At 35.7% G+C, this 16587-nt stretch overlaps 1 long non-coding RNA gene across 1 annotated transcript; it reads left to right on the forward strand.

Annotated features, from left to right (window-relative positions):
- The first annotated feature begins 7888 nt into the window (after positions 1-7888).
- Positions 7889-16581, forward strand: LOC109123446 (uncharacterized). The gene is made up of 3 exons (XR_002031186.2): positions 7889-9066; positions 9120-9213; positions 16209-16581. It is a non-coding gene; the product is annotated as an uncharacterized LOC109123446 (long non-coding RNA).
- The last annotated feature ends 6 nt before the right edge of the window (positions 16582-16587 follow it).

Consider the following 16587-nt stretch of genomic DNA (forward strand, 5'->3'; position numbering starts at 1 on the left):
TGAGTCCCAACACCTCAAAAATAGGTCCATGCTTGAAAGTTGCAGCATGTTGCGCTAAGAAATAGAGCAGCAAGAAGGTTTACTTTGAATTTATATGAAATATGTTTGCATAAATTAAGGACACAGGCTGAGAAACCTCTTGGTTTTTGAATTCTGTTGATGAATTCCTTACACCAAAACCTTTAGATTGACATAAGGACCTGCTTATGCAGTTACTAGATTTATATCTTGCAACCCTTATGGTCATCACCACCTAAGAAAGCTTGCCCTGGACTTTTATATTTTGATCTTGTCACCTAAGCTCAGAGAGAATTGGCTGAAACTGTGACATCTTATAGAAGCTATGCAGGTAAAATCTTTGCCCTTTCCTCATCAAACAGTAAGTTGACCTGAATCTATTCCAACTGGTTACCAGTTCCAAGTGCCATCTGTACATATCATGCAGTCGAGAGGGTAATGACATGTTTAGCTTGTTATCTATGCAATATAATCTATATAAACTATCCATAATCGTCACTAAAAGTAAGTTTTAAAGAAGGGCAAAAACTTTGGATCTAGTGGTGCAACTTGTGTGTGTGTGAAAGCTACAGCCAGTATGTATTCCAAGTCCAATTTATGTCTTCTAGCTAGTGTTTAATGCATAGTGACAAATACTGCTCAAGAAGGATGCGGACAGAAGGAGGAAGAGAAGGAAAGCAAGTTATGAATGCAATGACTTTCCATGAATTACTTGCATGATTTCTAACTTTCACTATCAAAATCAAAATAAAAGAATATACAAGGGATCAAAATGAGGGGATTGGAAGAAATCTGCTATCTCCCGGCAAGTAGGGATATCATGAGTTGCATGCCTGCTACCCAGCATGTCTGCACTCCTAGGGATTATTTGCTCCAGAAACTTAAACCAATAGGAATAAGTCAATGCTATAAATCAGACAACCTAATACTTAACACTGTTTAACTTGCGACCTTTCTGTCTACCCCATGAGCTTCAGCTTTGATGCTACATCAAATTTTCATTTATCCCAAAATATCAAGTTATTTAAGAATAGATGATATCCAACTGAGACACAGCAATTAATCATGTTTTTCTATTGTCCTTTTTTTCAGAGAATTTACCCAAAACCTTGGGAGGCTGTTGAGTGTGATTTGATCAGGCAAGGAGCATACTTTTTATGCGTGTTCATGTGTTACAAATGCACAAATCTTTTCACCAAAAAGTTTGGGAAAACTCAAAGTGCATAATCTAAACCATAGAGTATAAGTACTAGTTTTTCTGATCTCAAAATCTCTAGTAATTTCTTTGCTGATAATATGATTTTAGTGCGATTGTTCAAAATTCTCACTGCTCACAACCGCCCCGCCCCGCCCCACCCCCCCCCCCGGGTTCCTAAAAAGGAGAGGCTTATGTAGCTTTGCTTGAAAAGAACTAGAGAATGTTGGAAAGTTGATCTACAAAATAGAGTGGACACCCCCTCTTGCTCAACTTGCTGGGTCACAGTCACCAATGAAGAAAGTACTGGATCTGGATCCACTATTAACATGATTGGGACGATCACTGCCCATCAGAGCCAAAAGATTTGTTACAGCACCTTCATAGTTTTACTTAGGCTTTTAGCTTGGGAAACATTATGTTTCACCTGAGTGTTTTTAGTCCATTCAATTCCATTCATTTTCTTGGTGCAATAAATGCTTTCCATTGTTATGCTTTCTTTGTCTGCAAAAGGGTGTAAGAACCCTATGTGTATGGCTATGGAGCCATTCAATCAGTTCCATTAACACCCCCAAAGAGTCTTGAACTCTCAATAGTAGTCATCATTCTCAGTTACCGTCGCCCTTTTAGTACAACAGTTTAGTGAAAGCCATTGTTTCATTATCTCAATCTTGGTTCTTTGATAGGGAAGAACCAAGGCAAAGAAGGTTGCCTTTGTTGGGCTAAAGAGGTCTCCATGATCTCAACCTTACCTCCAATGAATGTTGCAACCAGATATTGATGTGAGCAAAAGGCAATTTTACATTGAAAACCTCTTAGAAAAAAATAACCACCAGAAGCTCTCTCAAAATCAACAACCAAAGGTGGCTTTCTTCTGTCGTTCCCTCTTAGATCTGGATGTGTGCTATGTGCAGATGTGGGGCTTTGGGACATTATTTGATTGGTTGCCATGTGTAATGAATTACTAGGGCGTAGATGGTGACCACGACAACATGGGCATTGTCAAATTGTTTGGACTATTCAATCAAGATTCCTAATCAAGACTAGATCAACAGGTCTCAAAACTTTTCTTTTGTGTAAAGAGAAAACTTTGGATTGATCTTAAAATTGTGAGGGCTGCAATGGTCTGCCTTAGGGTTAAATGTTTTCTTTCTTTTTCCTCTGTCCCCTATTGCAACCAAGTGGAGCATGTGAATGAAGGAAAAGGTGAGAAAAATAGGAGAAAGTAAAAGCAAAAAAACCTCCAAAGTTGAATAGGAAAAGTTGCTTGATTCCATTCTGTTGAATTAGACTGTTCAAAATGTTGGGATAGAACTGTCAAAACAAACTCCATTTCATTTCATTTGCATTCATTCTGACTGTAAAGTTATACATGATCCAGATGTGCCATCCATTGTTAAACAAGTTACAGGTTCTTCCCTTTAGTTTCTTAAATGAATAAACAGTGGTTGTCAAATATCAATGCCCTGGTCTACTCCAATATTGAAGCAGAGTCACACACTAACACTGGAAAGTGGAAACACCTTTTATGCGACATGGCTTGCTCATTTGAAGAATCGGGGGACCAACTCCTAATGAGACTGTTTCAGAAGTGGGTGATTTTAGTCATTCAAATGCTGTAAATTGCCCATTAGATAATGAAACTTAATGCTTCTAAATATGAGCCAGAAAAGGGGGTCAGGATGCAGAGTCAAATATTAAACTTAAAACCTTTACAGTTCAGTTTCGAAATTAACAACTTAAAATGTTGAATTAACCCATAAGGGCCACAACTTATCTCATGAACTAAAACTATAATTCGGGGTACCCAGAGGAAGTAGAGTTCATGGGTAGAAAAAGAGAGAATGAGACTCTTCCATATCCCCTGTGTATCAATGAGACTCCCTTTAGTGGGGACCCCTCTCTTTAGAAAGAGGTGTTGGCCTGTTGGGTGTTTGAACCTCAACTTTGTCCACACATTCTCCTTATTACATATTTGATAGGTAAAATACTAATTTCATGAACGTGTGTGGAGGAAATGGGAGAGATAGTTCAGTTTGTCATGAAATTCTATTTGATAGCATTTGGAGAAGAATGAGTCGATGGTAACAAAGTGGGGTTTTTGGTTACTGAAACAAATTCATATCATATGATAAAAAATGAAAGAGGGTGGCCTCATAGGGTGAGAAAAGGCCAAAAAGAAATAGCGTGAATGCAGACTTCATTCATCTTTCATCTGTAAATGGGTGGCTTATAATTAGAGAGTCATTAAACTTAGGCAGAGAGCCACAAAGCTGTTATGAAAGCAACATCAGCAAGACCACAGAGACAGAGACAGAGAGAGATGATGACAAATTGCATTGATAGAGTCTCTGTCACACACACACAAGATACACCCAGAATTTCAGTGGATATTAATCATCTTGGATCACGAGCTTGATTGGTGACTTTCACGTTTTTAACAGACATCGGTCAGAGCCTCCCTGCCATTGTCCTTTTTCTAGGATTGCAGCTCTGCATGCCCTCCATGTACTGTACCTAACCCTCTTATCTCCCTCTCTCTACTTTCCCACCCTTCGTCTTCTTCTTTCTTCCTCTTCCTCTCTTTTTCTCCTTTTTTTTTCCTTTTTTTTTGTCAACTTTGTCATTCACCTTTACAATCACCTTCATCTCTTAAATTCCTACTAAAATTTCAACTCAAATTCATGCTATGAGCTGGGCAAGATATAAAAAAAGGACGAAAAAAAATGTCCACTAAAATTTAAGTGCATAGATGAATGTGAAAACTTCGAACAGATAGTCCTATTCCATTTGTTTCATGGATGGCGACACTTGAGCCACAAATAAGGCTCTTCATAAACAATTTTTTTTTCAGTTTTTCAGGTTTATAATTTTTTCATATGTCACATTCAATGGTGGGTCTTCAGGCCCACTGCTTCTACTCAAGCAATTCTAGTATGAACCCATTGCTATATTGATGGCAACACATAGCTAAACCCCACACAATTATTTCTTGAATTTTCCATATATTACTTGAATTCTTCTCAATTAGTAGTATTGTTTTCTCTAAATAAAATATTCATCATTCTCTACACATAACACATTGGTTCTTCTGCAGATGGGTATATAGTATATTCATATACCAATATTTAAAAAATTGTCCTAAATTGACTGATTGAATTATGTTGATAGATAGAATCTTTTTCCATTTTAAATAAAGTTTCTATCTTGTTTAAATGTCAATCTAATCATGATTTGGCTTTCTCCTTAAGTGAGAACAAGAAAAGTTTGTTTTGAGCATACTCAATGCAACTATTAAAGTGAGTCATCAAGAAGCATACATCAAATTCCATTTAGGGAATTACTATCGTCATTTCATCATCACATATCTTTAGAATCGTCTGAAGGAACATACTATCTTAAACCCATGAGATATCATAGTGTCTGTATTAAGAATATCTATTGCCACCTACGTTGATCAACAATAACCCAATTCATAGAGAATATGTGACCACCTTGATCAATACATATTATCTCTTCTTCGAATTTCTCATCGTTTATATTTTTCCATTTCAATACTTTCTAGTAAAAAATAAAAATTATATACAAGTATGGATGCATCAACACTTTTTCAGTAGTTTAATAAATGTAACTCACATGCAAATAAATTAACACCTCCCAACCAAAATTTATAAGAACATTCAACTACTTAAAACACATTTCCAATTATTCAATAATATCATAATCAATCCAAAAATATTATCTAAGATTTCCAAAGAATATTTGAACACATATCAATTCATTTTTTTCAACCATCCAACATGTAAGTAATAATGTGAAATTAAGATTAATACACATGGACATAAATAAATTAGAAGAAAGAGAGAGAAATAGACAATAACACCCGGTTTTAACGTCAAAAATCTCCTAAGAGATAAAAAATCATGAACCTATAAATTATCAAATGCATCTACTATGAAAAGCAAGGACTTACCTAACTCAAGTCCACCAATTTTTCATAGGTTATTTGACCAACACCTTTTCATATGAGCTACATGTCTTCTTTGTAAGTATGCTTGGAGTCCACACCACACCAAACTTGATCTTAGCCTATTCTTGAAGCTCAATTAAGAAGAAAAATGAGTTTTCACCTAAACCCAAACCATTAAGAACACAAAAAATGAATGAAAGAAATGAATTATCCCATTTTTTAAGAAAATCTAATCCAAATATTGATTTGGAAATCAAAGTATAGGAAATTTCTAGAAAACTAAACAATCCTAGTTTCGATTGAAAAGAGAGCTCAAAGGGACTAAGAGAGATAACTGCTGGTGATATTCAACCCTAAAATAGAAAGTTTTGGCTTAAATAATGATCGAAAAATTATCCAAGAGTACATGGATTGATCCTACACAAATCTAGATACATGTTGGAATAAGATACAAAAATACTTAATAAAAACACTATTGCCCTAGTCTCCCCAAGCTTCTTAAAAAGAAAAAATAATCAATAATTTGAAAAACTCGATTAATTTGATTTTATCTTTAATCTATAAGCGCTTTGAATGTTTTAAAGTTTTCCATTAGACAAGTAGTTTAAGGGAGAATTTCGAAGATTCGAGTTAAGAGACAATTAAGAATTTTATCCGAAATTGTTAACCTAGTTAAAACACTCATAGGTTTATTTAATCCATTAAAATAATAAAAAAATATTCATATATCTAGAAAACCCTATTACACTATAAATTTATTTATTGCATGGCATCCCACTTATCTAGAAACAAAATCAAGGTTCGCCTATACACCATATTAATTGTAGCAAGGTACTTTGATTTTATATTGTAGCCCTAATTTTTCTAAGAAATGGAGTTGGAAATTTTCTTCTAATTAAAGTTTCATCAATCAAACTTATTCTCAAATCAACACAACACTTTCACTTAACATTATTTCAATTAACCTTTCATTTAGGTTGAATACAAGGGATGAAATCCAGTTCCTCTCACTTTCTTAGTTGTTAAAAGAAAATGAAATGTTGAGATTGTATGTGTATTTCTCATGGTTTTAAAAACCGAATTGGATCGGTCGGTCAAGATTCTGGTTCGGTCCAACTAATTTGATCGGAAAGTAATTAAACTGGTTGAATCGACGATCTGATTGGCGAACCAAACAAACCGATAGGTTCTTTTTGAACCATTCAATTCAACATTTTTTTATTTTTATTTTTATTTTTTTTCCAGCATCAAAACGACGTTGTTTTGATATGTATAAAAGATCATTTTCCTTCCTCCCCTCTCCTCCTCCTCTCTCCCCAAAAACGTTGCAAAGCCCCATTACTGGCCATTGGAGTGTCGTCTCATTGGCAACACTCCCCCCCCCCCCCCCCCCCCCTACCCCAAAACACAGTACCCCTTGTGTGCTCGCGTCGACACCTGCTCACCTTCCATTTTTGTTTTTTAAATTTAAATTTTTTGTGTTTTATATTTAATATCTTAACATTCAATTTCTTAATTTTTTGTTGATTATAATTGTAATGATATATTTAATATTTATTTATGTTTTATTTGTTACACATTAAAATTTTAATTTATTAAAATTATTGAAAATATTGGGTTGATTGATATCTATAGATAAAAAATTTTGTGAAAAAACCCAATAAACAAAGTATATATTATCAAAATTTAGATAGAATTTATTATTTTTTAAAATTTTAATAATAAAATATATATTTCTGACATCACTTGACCGCGGTTCGACCAGTAAACTGTGAAATTGTAACTTTTTCGATTTAATAACCGATCAAATTCTAAAAACGTTAATATTTTATTGAAGAAATTCACCCTTAGATACAAATTAAATATATAGTATAATTTTGGGCTAAGAACAAGAGATAAACTCCTCAACTCCATTTCGCTTAACAATTTTATATAGAGCAGAAAAGAAATTTTAGGAAAAAACAAACAAACAATCTGAAATTCCTCCTCAATGTCTTAAAAAGGGTACATTGCATTGAATCAGTATCATCAACTGCTTTTCTCTTTCTGAAATTTGGTGCAGAGACTGATACGGATTGAGGAAGTTGAGAATCACTGTGGGAAGCTGAAGCTGATTGAGGTGAGGAGTTGTAGAGGTTGGTAATATCAGCAAGAGGCTTCCTGAATCTTCTCCTGATAGTTTTGGTGGAGAATGGGGTGGTTTGCCCTGAAGAGAAAGGAGGGATGTTCTCTTTGTTTTTGCATTCACAAAGAGCCATGGCCACTGTTTCTGATGTTTGGAGGAGAGATGATGAAGTGGGGGTGGAGGGGATTGAGGTATTTGTAAATGGCCAAATGCAATGCAATGGGCTGTATTTTGGAGGGATGATTTGAAGGTTCTCCTAAATTGAGTTCTTCCACTTGGGTTTGGTCTGGAGAGGGACAAGTATTTTCATTGGTGCTTGGATCTTGGTTTGAATTTTGGGTTGTAGGTCAAATTTTCATTGGTGAGAGGGGCAAGAGGGAAGTTTTGAATTTTCCCACTTCACAGCCATTTGAATTTGGGGTTTTGACTTTTGACTGTGTCCATATGAAAAAAAATAAAAAATTGGGCGCCAGTGGAGGGAGCCAAAACATGTTAAAACTTGTTCATTTGGCTGAACAATTCCCCAGCTGTCCCACATCGAAAAACAATATGAAAAATGAAGTGTTTAAATTGGCTTCAGTTTAGTTCACTGAAACGCCGGGCCAGGTAACGTGGGCTTGTGACTCAAGTGAGGGCATGACTGTGGTTGAAGATTGGCTTGGTTGGAGAGGTAGGGTTCGCTGGGTTTTGAGATTCTGGCTTGCCCGTTCCAAGTGGGGAGTTTGAACCTTGTGTCCCAACCGAAGGGTTGGGGAACGTGGTTCCTAGAGTGGAGGGCACCGCGTGAGGCTGGGCTCACAGAGCAGCGTTCACCTCCCGCTCCCCTCGGTGGAAGGACAACGAGCCGGTACTCCACGGGCCCAACGATACCTCCTCAGCCGCTCTCAACCCGACAACCACTTTTTACCTCTTTTGTTTTTCTTCATTCCAGCCAGTGGGTCATGGGTAAATGGGGGCCAAAATCAGTGACTGGGTTTAGTTTCTGAAAATAGTTGGTGAGCCATTTGATTTGCACCCAGAATATCCTATAGATTTTTTGGATATATTCATCAATGTCATGACACCTTCTTCAGATTAAAATTGCATGTAAATTTACCAGTCCATTCGACTTCTGTGGGGCATGCAAATGCCCTGTTAATTCCATGGAACTCTTCTCAGTAACAAGAGATAATTCTAGTCCACTTCATGCCTACCAACTCTTGTTCATCTACTCTTCATTCATTCATGCAACTAATGAGTTGAAGAAATTTTTTTGTGGGGTTTGAAGTGCATCCAGAGAAGCTTTGTCAGATCAAAATAAGGAATTGCAGGAAGCAAACCTCTTGGAACATGTTATTCCTACAAAGATGGATTTTTCTCAGGTTTCATGTGCATGAGTTCCCCTCTTGCTTAATCTTTGATGGTGAGATTGGATCTCAAAGTGCATTTCAAAGTGTGGGAATATTTGAATTTAAAATGTTTGTTTGGAATGTGCTGATAGATTGAAGGGGTTATTTGGAATCCACAAGGGAACAAAATCATCCTTTATACTTGGACCCTTCTAGGTTTTGAAGATGAATCAACTTTCTGCCATCCTTCTGGTGGCCCAACTTCTATTATGATTCCTGTTTTGTTGCGTTTGGATTTGAGGCTTTAAATGTTATCAAAAGCAAAGTGACCATTTGGCTTGTATCCCTAAGTTTCTAACTAAGTTGGGGATGTGGCAGTTCTCTTGCTGATTCATCTTCTGGGGCCTGTCAATGTGTAAAGGGATGTTTGGTAAGTCTTGTATATGTGACATGTTTGTTGATTTGATCTCTGTTCTATTGAAGGTAAGGTCTTTTCTGGAGCATGAAGAAGCAGCTACAGATGTCCTGACGGAAGCTTACACCCTTGTACCCTTGGGAAGCAAATGTTCTCTATCAGGTTATATCAAACTCATTAAACCTGTTATCCATTTTCCTTTAGAAGGAATTTACCAATTTTCAGTGTTGGTAACTTCTTCACCCTTTTAATGATTCCCATTGAACTGCTTCTTCTTTTAAAGCTAATTTTGGTTGCAATTCTGTGCTTAGTATTTGGAACAGCCTCCTTGAGAGCTCTTCATTTAGTTGAAGGCTTCCCTTTGTGGTATTGCTGCTTTGTTTCATTCAGAATATGGTTTATCTGTTTTATGGAGAAGATTTTCCAGCATTACCATTTGCACTTTGCTAAAAGAATACCATTCAACCATTGTTGAACTGAAACTATCCAGAAATTAGGAATTGGTCATTTTTATAAACCCCGAAACAACAGTTCTCTGAAGTAGGTGCAAAGAAAAAAAAAGAAAAGCCAACACAATTAAAATGCTCTCTTAAAGAGGAAAACAACATAACATGTTCCAGGATGTGATAAAAATGACAAGCTAAAATTCCCATTTCAATGTTGATTTCCAACACCTCAAAAATAGATCCATGCTTGAAAGTTGCAGCATGTTGCCCTAAGCTAAAATTCCCATTTCAATGTTGACTTCCAACACCTCAAAAATAGATCCATGCTTGAAAGTTGCAGCATGTTGCCCTAAGCTAAAATTCCCATTTCAATGTTGACTTCCAACACCTTAAAAATAGATCCATGCTTGAAAGTTGCAGCATGTTGCCCTAAGCTAACATTCCCATTTCAATGTTGATTTCCAACACCTCAAAAATAGATCCATGCTTGAAAGTTTCAGCATGTTGCCCTAAGCTAAAATTCCCGTTTCAATGATGATTTCCAACACCTCAAAAATAGATCCATGCTTGAAAGTTGCAGAGTGTTGCCCTAAGCTAAAATTCCCATTTCAATGATGATTTCCAACACCTCAAAAATAGATCCATGCTTGACAGTTGCAGCATGTTGCCCTAGGAAATAGAGTAGCAAGGAGGCACACTTGGAATTTATATGAAATATGTTTACATAAATTAAGGACAGAGGATAAGAAACCTTTCGGTTTTTGAATTTTGTTGATTAAATCCCTACACAAAATCCATTAGATTGACATAAGGACCTGCTTATTCGGTTACTAGATTTATATCTTGGTACCCGTATGGTCGGTTATCACTGCCTAAGAAAGCTTGCCCTGAACTTCTATACTTGATCTTGTCACCTAAGCTCATAGAAAATTGGCTGAATCTTTGACATCTTATAGAAGCTATGCTGGGAATTGGCTGAATCTATGACATCTTATAGAAGCTATGCTGGTAAATTCAATCTTTGCCTTTTCCTCTTTAGACATGCTCCTTGTAAGTGTCCCTAGACATAAACAGGGTTAAACTGAATGGCCCTGGTTCAAGAGTTGAAAGGTTCAACTGCCAGGCCTATAATAAAAATCAAGAGAAAAAAGGTAAATAAATGAATAACGACAACTGAAAAACATAAAAGTAAAAGAAACTCTTAAAAAAACTCTTGGTTTTTAATTGCCATCACAACCTATTTATTAAGTAGGTTGACCTGAATATATTCCAACCAGTTACCAAATTCAAGTGCCCGCTGTACATATCATGCAGTTGAGAGGGTAACGACATGTTTAGCTTGTTATCTATGCAATATAAACTGTATCACTATCCATAATGGTAAATAAAAGTGAGTTTTAAAAAAGTGCAAAAACATTGGATCTAGTGGTGCAACTTGTTGTGTTAAAAGCTACAGCCAGTATGTATTCAAGTCCAATTTATGTCTGCTAGCTATTGTTTAATGCATAGTGGCAGATACAGCTCAAAAAGGATGAGGACAGAAGGAGAAAGAGAAAGAAAGCAAGTTATGAATGGAATGACTTTCCTTGAATTGCTTTCATGATTCCTAACTTTCACTATCAAAATCAAAATAAAAGAATATATAAGCAATCAAAATGAGGGGATTGGCTAAGCAATGACCTCATTTGAGGTAGGACAGAAATCCGCTATCTCCCAGCAAGCCGGGACATCATGAGTTGCACGCCTACCGCCCAGCACGTCAGCACTCCTAGGGATTATTTGCTCCAGAAATTTAAACTTGTAGGAATAAGTCAATGCTATATGTAGCTTTGCTGATCTCAAAATCTCTAGTAATCTCTTTTCTGATAATATGATTTTGGTGTAATTGCTTTTCCTCATACCTTTCACTGTGAAAAACTGTTGCTTGTTCCAAATTCTCACTGCCCACCCCCCATTTCCCCTTCCTTAAAGGAGAGGCTTGTGTAGCTTCGCTTGGTTGTGAAAAGAACTAGAGAATGTTTGAAAGTTGATCTACAAAATAGAAAAGGAGCATACCATCATTATCATGGCTGAAGGTCTAGGACGTGGACACCCCCTCTTGCTCAACTTGCTAGGTCACAGTCACCAATGAGGAAAGTACTGGATCCACTATTAACATGATTGTGACGATCTCCACCCCTCAGGGCCATAAGATTTGTTACAGCACCTTCATGGTTTTACTTGGGCTCTTAGCTTTGGGAACATTATGTTTCACCCAAGTGTTATTAGTCCATTCAGTGCCATTCATTTTCTTGGTGCAATAAATACTTTCCAATGTAGACTTTTTTTGTCTGCAAAAGGGTGTAAGAACTAAGAACCCTAAGTGTATGGCTTTAGAGCCATCCAATCAGTTCCATTAACACCCCTAAAGAGTCTTGAACTCTCAAGTAGTAGTCATCCTTCTCAGTTACCATTGCCCTTTGATTGCCAAAACTGAAACCACTGATTTGCACTGGCTTCCCAAATTGGTAGAACATTTTAGTGAAAGCCATTGTTCCATTAAGTTGCTTCAAACCTCAACCGTTCTTTAATAGGTAGGATGGGTGCATGTTGGGCTAAAGTCGTCTCCATGATCTCAACAGCTACCTCCAATGAATGTCACAACCAGATCTTGATGTGAGCAAAGGGCAATGTGCTCTCTGAGTGTCAACCATATTTTTCATTGAAATCTCTTAGAAAAAATAACCACTAGAAACTCTCTCAACATCAACAACCAAAGGTGATTTTCTTCTTCTATTCCCTCTTAGAACTAGATGTGTGCTATGTGCAGATGTGGGGCAGTGACACTGCTGCGAGTGGGACATTATTTGATTGATTGTGCATCCATGTGTAATCAATTAGTAGGCCGTACAACAGTGCATCAATGGTGACCACGACAACATGTGCATTGTCGAATTGCTTGGACTACTTGATCAAGATTCCTAATCAAAACTAGATCAACAGGTCTCAAAACTTCTCTTTTGTGTAAAGAGAACTTTGGATTGATCTTAAAACTGTGTGGACTGCAATGGTTTGCCTTAGGGTTAGATGTTTTCTTTCTTTTTCTTCTGTCCCCTATTGCAGCCAAGTGGAGCATGTGAATGAAGGGAAAAGTGAGAAAAGGAGGTGTAAGTAAAAGCCAAAAACTCCAAAGTTGTATATGAAAAGTTGCTTGATTCCATTTTGTTGAATTAGACTGTTCAAAACGTTGGGATAGAGCTGTCAAAACAAACTCTCTTTCATTTCATTTCATTTGCATTTATTCTAACTGTAAAGTTACGCATGACCCAGATGTGCCATCAATTGTTAAGCAAGTTACAGGTTTTTCCTTTTTGTTTCTTAAATGAATACACAGAGTGGTTGCCATATGTCAATGCCCTGGTCTACTCCAATATAGAAGCAGAGTCATTTGAAGAATTGTTGGGGGGCCAACTCCTAATGAGACTGTTTTAGAAGTGGGTGATTCTAGTCATTCAAATGCTATAAATTGTGGACAACCTCTTAAGAGTATTGCCCATTAGATAATGAAACTTAATCCCTTCTAAATATGAACCAGGAAAGGGGACCAGGATGCCAAGTCAAATATTAAACTTAAACCTTTTTAGTTTAATGAGGCACTAATTTTAATTAGGAACCATGAAAAGGGGTCAAAAACAAAGTCAATTAGATAAAAATTTAAATCTGATACTTAACTAACTAGGAGTGTGTATTGTTGGCTAATTTTCCAACAACTTAAACTTTTGAAGTAACCCATAACTTAAGACAAGCTATCTCATGATCCAAAACTATAATTAGGGTTACCCAGAGGAAGTAGAGATTTGAATATAATTTTTGAGGTGTAGGTAGAAACAGAGAATGAAGCTCTTTCATATCCCTTGGGTATCAATGAGCCACCTCTTTAGTGGGGACCCTTGCCTTTAGAAAGAAGTGTTGGTTGTTTGAACCTCAACTTTGTCCACATATTCTCCTTATTAGATATGTGATAGCTTGATAGGAAATACAAATCCCATGAAAATATGCAGGGGAAGTGGGTTTTCTGGTTACTGAGGTAAGTTCATATCATGTGATACAGAATGAAAGATGGTGGCCCCATAGCGGTGAAAAAAGGCTAAATAGAAATAGTGTGAATGCGGCCTTCATTCATGTTTCATCTGTAGATGGGTGGCTTATAATTAGAGAGTCATAAACATAGGCAGAGAGCCACAAAGCTGTTATGAAAGCAACATCAGCAAAACCAGAGAGAGAGAGAGATGATGATAAATCGCATTGATAGAGTCTCTGTCACACACACACAAGATACACCCAGAATTTCAGTGGATATTGATCATCTTGGATCACGAGCTTGATTGGAGACTTTCACGTTTTTCACAGACATCGCTCAGAGCCTCCCTGCTATTGTCCTTTTTCTAGGATTGCAGCTCTGCATGCCCTCCATGTACTGTACCTCACCCTCTTATCTTCCTCTCTCTACTTTCCCATCCCCGCCTTCTTTCTTCCTCTTCCTCTCTTTTTCTTTTTCTTTCTTCCCTGTTGCTTTGTCAACTTTGTCATTTCCCATTACAATCATCTTCTATCTCTTCAATGCCCATCAAAATTTCAACCCAAAATCATGCTATGCTCTGGGCAAGATACCAAAAAAAAAAAAAAAAAAATTTAAGCGCATAGATGAATGTGAAAACTTTGAACATACAACATGATGATTCACCATCATCTTATTCCATTTGTTTCATGGATGGTACAAATAAGGCACTGCACAAACAATTTTCAGTTTTTTAGGCTTATAATTTTCTGATATGTCGCAATCAATGGTGGGTCTTGAGACCCCAGTGCTTCCATTGCCACATGTTGTAGATATTTCTGGATCAAATCCACAGTCAACTCATATTTCATGATCAAGGACACTGGAGACTAATTATGATATAAACGCTTTTATCCCATCATATTTTAATGGGTAATACTTCCACCATAATTGATTTTGTGGAATATTAATGCCTGTTTGATAAAGAGAAATACTTACCCAAGTTGAGTGAAATTAACAAATGTGGAAGAAAAAGGTTCAAATCATGGCATCTAATGGGCTGTACTAGGCCTAATATACAATAATACAACTAGGTGAGGGCATTGAATGGTGGAGATGTCCAAATTAAATGGGGACCCTAAAGGGGAACCATGCCACCTTTCTTAACCCATAAAGGAAAGCATTTTCATTTAATTGCCCACAGCCTTAAATTGCTCTGTGTAATGGAATTAAAAACAGTTTTGAAGGATTGTGTCAGTGATGAATAAAATAAAATAAAATAATTCAAAAGGAATATATGAAATTCCCGTTTTTTCACAATCATAAAAAAATCTAAACTGTAAAAAAAGGATATAAAAGATGAGACCAAGTTAGAAGAAACGGGATTAAGATACAAAGTAATGAAATCTAAATACATATATGATGAGATTTTATTGATTGTACGTTTTTGCCTTGCATCTTTTTGATACTATAAGTTAAAAATTTTGCTTTTAAAAAGCGTTTTTGTTAATTAAATGTTTGTACAAAAAGAAAAGAAAAAAAAATAAATTAGAATTTGATTAAGCACATGAAATTTGCCCCATCAAAATAAATTCTAAACAAATGCTATAATATTGGGCAATAAAATAAAGAAATTTGGACTTTTGGTTACTCAAATTTGCTTGATTCAATCCTAATAACAAATTATGATTAAGCAATTCTAGTATGAACCATTGCTATATTGATGGGAACATATTCCTATGCCCTACATGATAATTTCTTAAAATTTCCATCTATTAATTGAATTCTTCTAAAGTAGTAGTATCATTTTCTCTAAATAAAATACTTATTCTTGTCCATAGACGATGCATATTTTTAGATATGGATATATAACATATGTATATTCTATAATAATAATATTTTAAAAATTGTTTTAAATGGTCAATCTTTTTTCAAATTTAAATAAAAACACCATCTTGTTTAAATGTCAATCTAATTAGGGATCACAGTTCATTCAGATACAAATTATGTCGTTCTGCTATTAATTTTAATTTCAACTAAAAAATTGATACCCTAAATTTTTTTTATTTAAAAGATAAAAATGGTTGCATATTTAGTTAATTTTGTAATTGAAATTGTGATAATCTAAAATAATTTTAAAAAATAAGAAGTGCCTTCACTTTTAAAAATAATAAAAAAATTTATATTCTACAACTCTCATTTTTAAAAATTTTTAAATATCCATTTAAGTATATGATTGTCTCATTCTTAACTTTTGGATTAGATAGCTTGTTCAAATTACATTAAATTCAAATATTATGAAAACACAATAATTCCACCCCATCACATGGGAAAATTGAGGGCACCATGCCCACTTGCCCAATTATCTTAGATATAAATATATTATCCTTTTCCTTTTTCTTCTTTTTGTGTGGAAAATTTTATTTTTTAATATTTTTTATTTTTATTATTTTTATTTTTTTGGTTTTGTCTTAACTTGCATGCTTTTGTGGCTTTAAATATTAATTCACTTTCTCCCTTTAGCACAATCTGTGGGTACGGTTGAAAAACCTCCATGAGCAGCCTTGCACTTTTCCATCCAAAAATCAGAGCAATATTTAATTCATATTAAAAAATGCTTCTTGTCATGGAGTTTTCTTGGGGATTTGTCACAATTTTTTTATTTTTTTTGCCAGATGTCAGAAGGGGAAGAGATGGACGGCGCACGATGACAGAGTAGGGGTTTGAATTAAAAAAATGTATGAATGAGAGGGAGAGAGCACTCCCTTTCACTAGGAATTGTCATCAATATTTCAATCATATATAGGCAAGTAGTCCCCAAAAGGCATATTTATATATACTATACTTTATTTTTTTCTTTGGAGTAATCAATTTGGCGAGTGGTACACCATGCTGCCTCTTTGGAGGCAAGGTGGAAAGCTTCCAAGTCCTGCCAAACCAAAAGTTAACAATTACAAAGTTGATCATTTTAACCATTATTTTTTCTAGTGTACCTTTAGCAGGGGAATAAAAATTGGTCAAAATAAAGGGAAATATGCAAAGAAAGAGGTGGGA

This window comes from Vitis vinifera, chromosome 12 (genome assembly GCF_030704535.1).
Source record: "Vitis vinifera cultivar Pinot Noir 40024 chromosome 12, ASM3070453v1".
NCBI lineage: Eukaryota > Viridiplantae > Streptophyta > Magnoliopsida > Vitales > Vitaceae > Vitis > Vitis vinifera.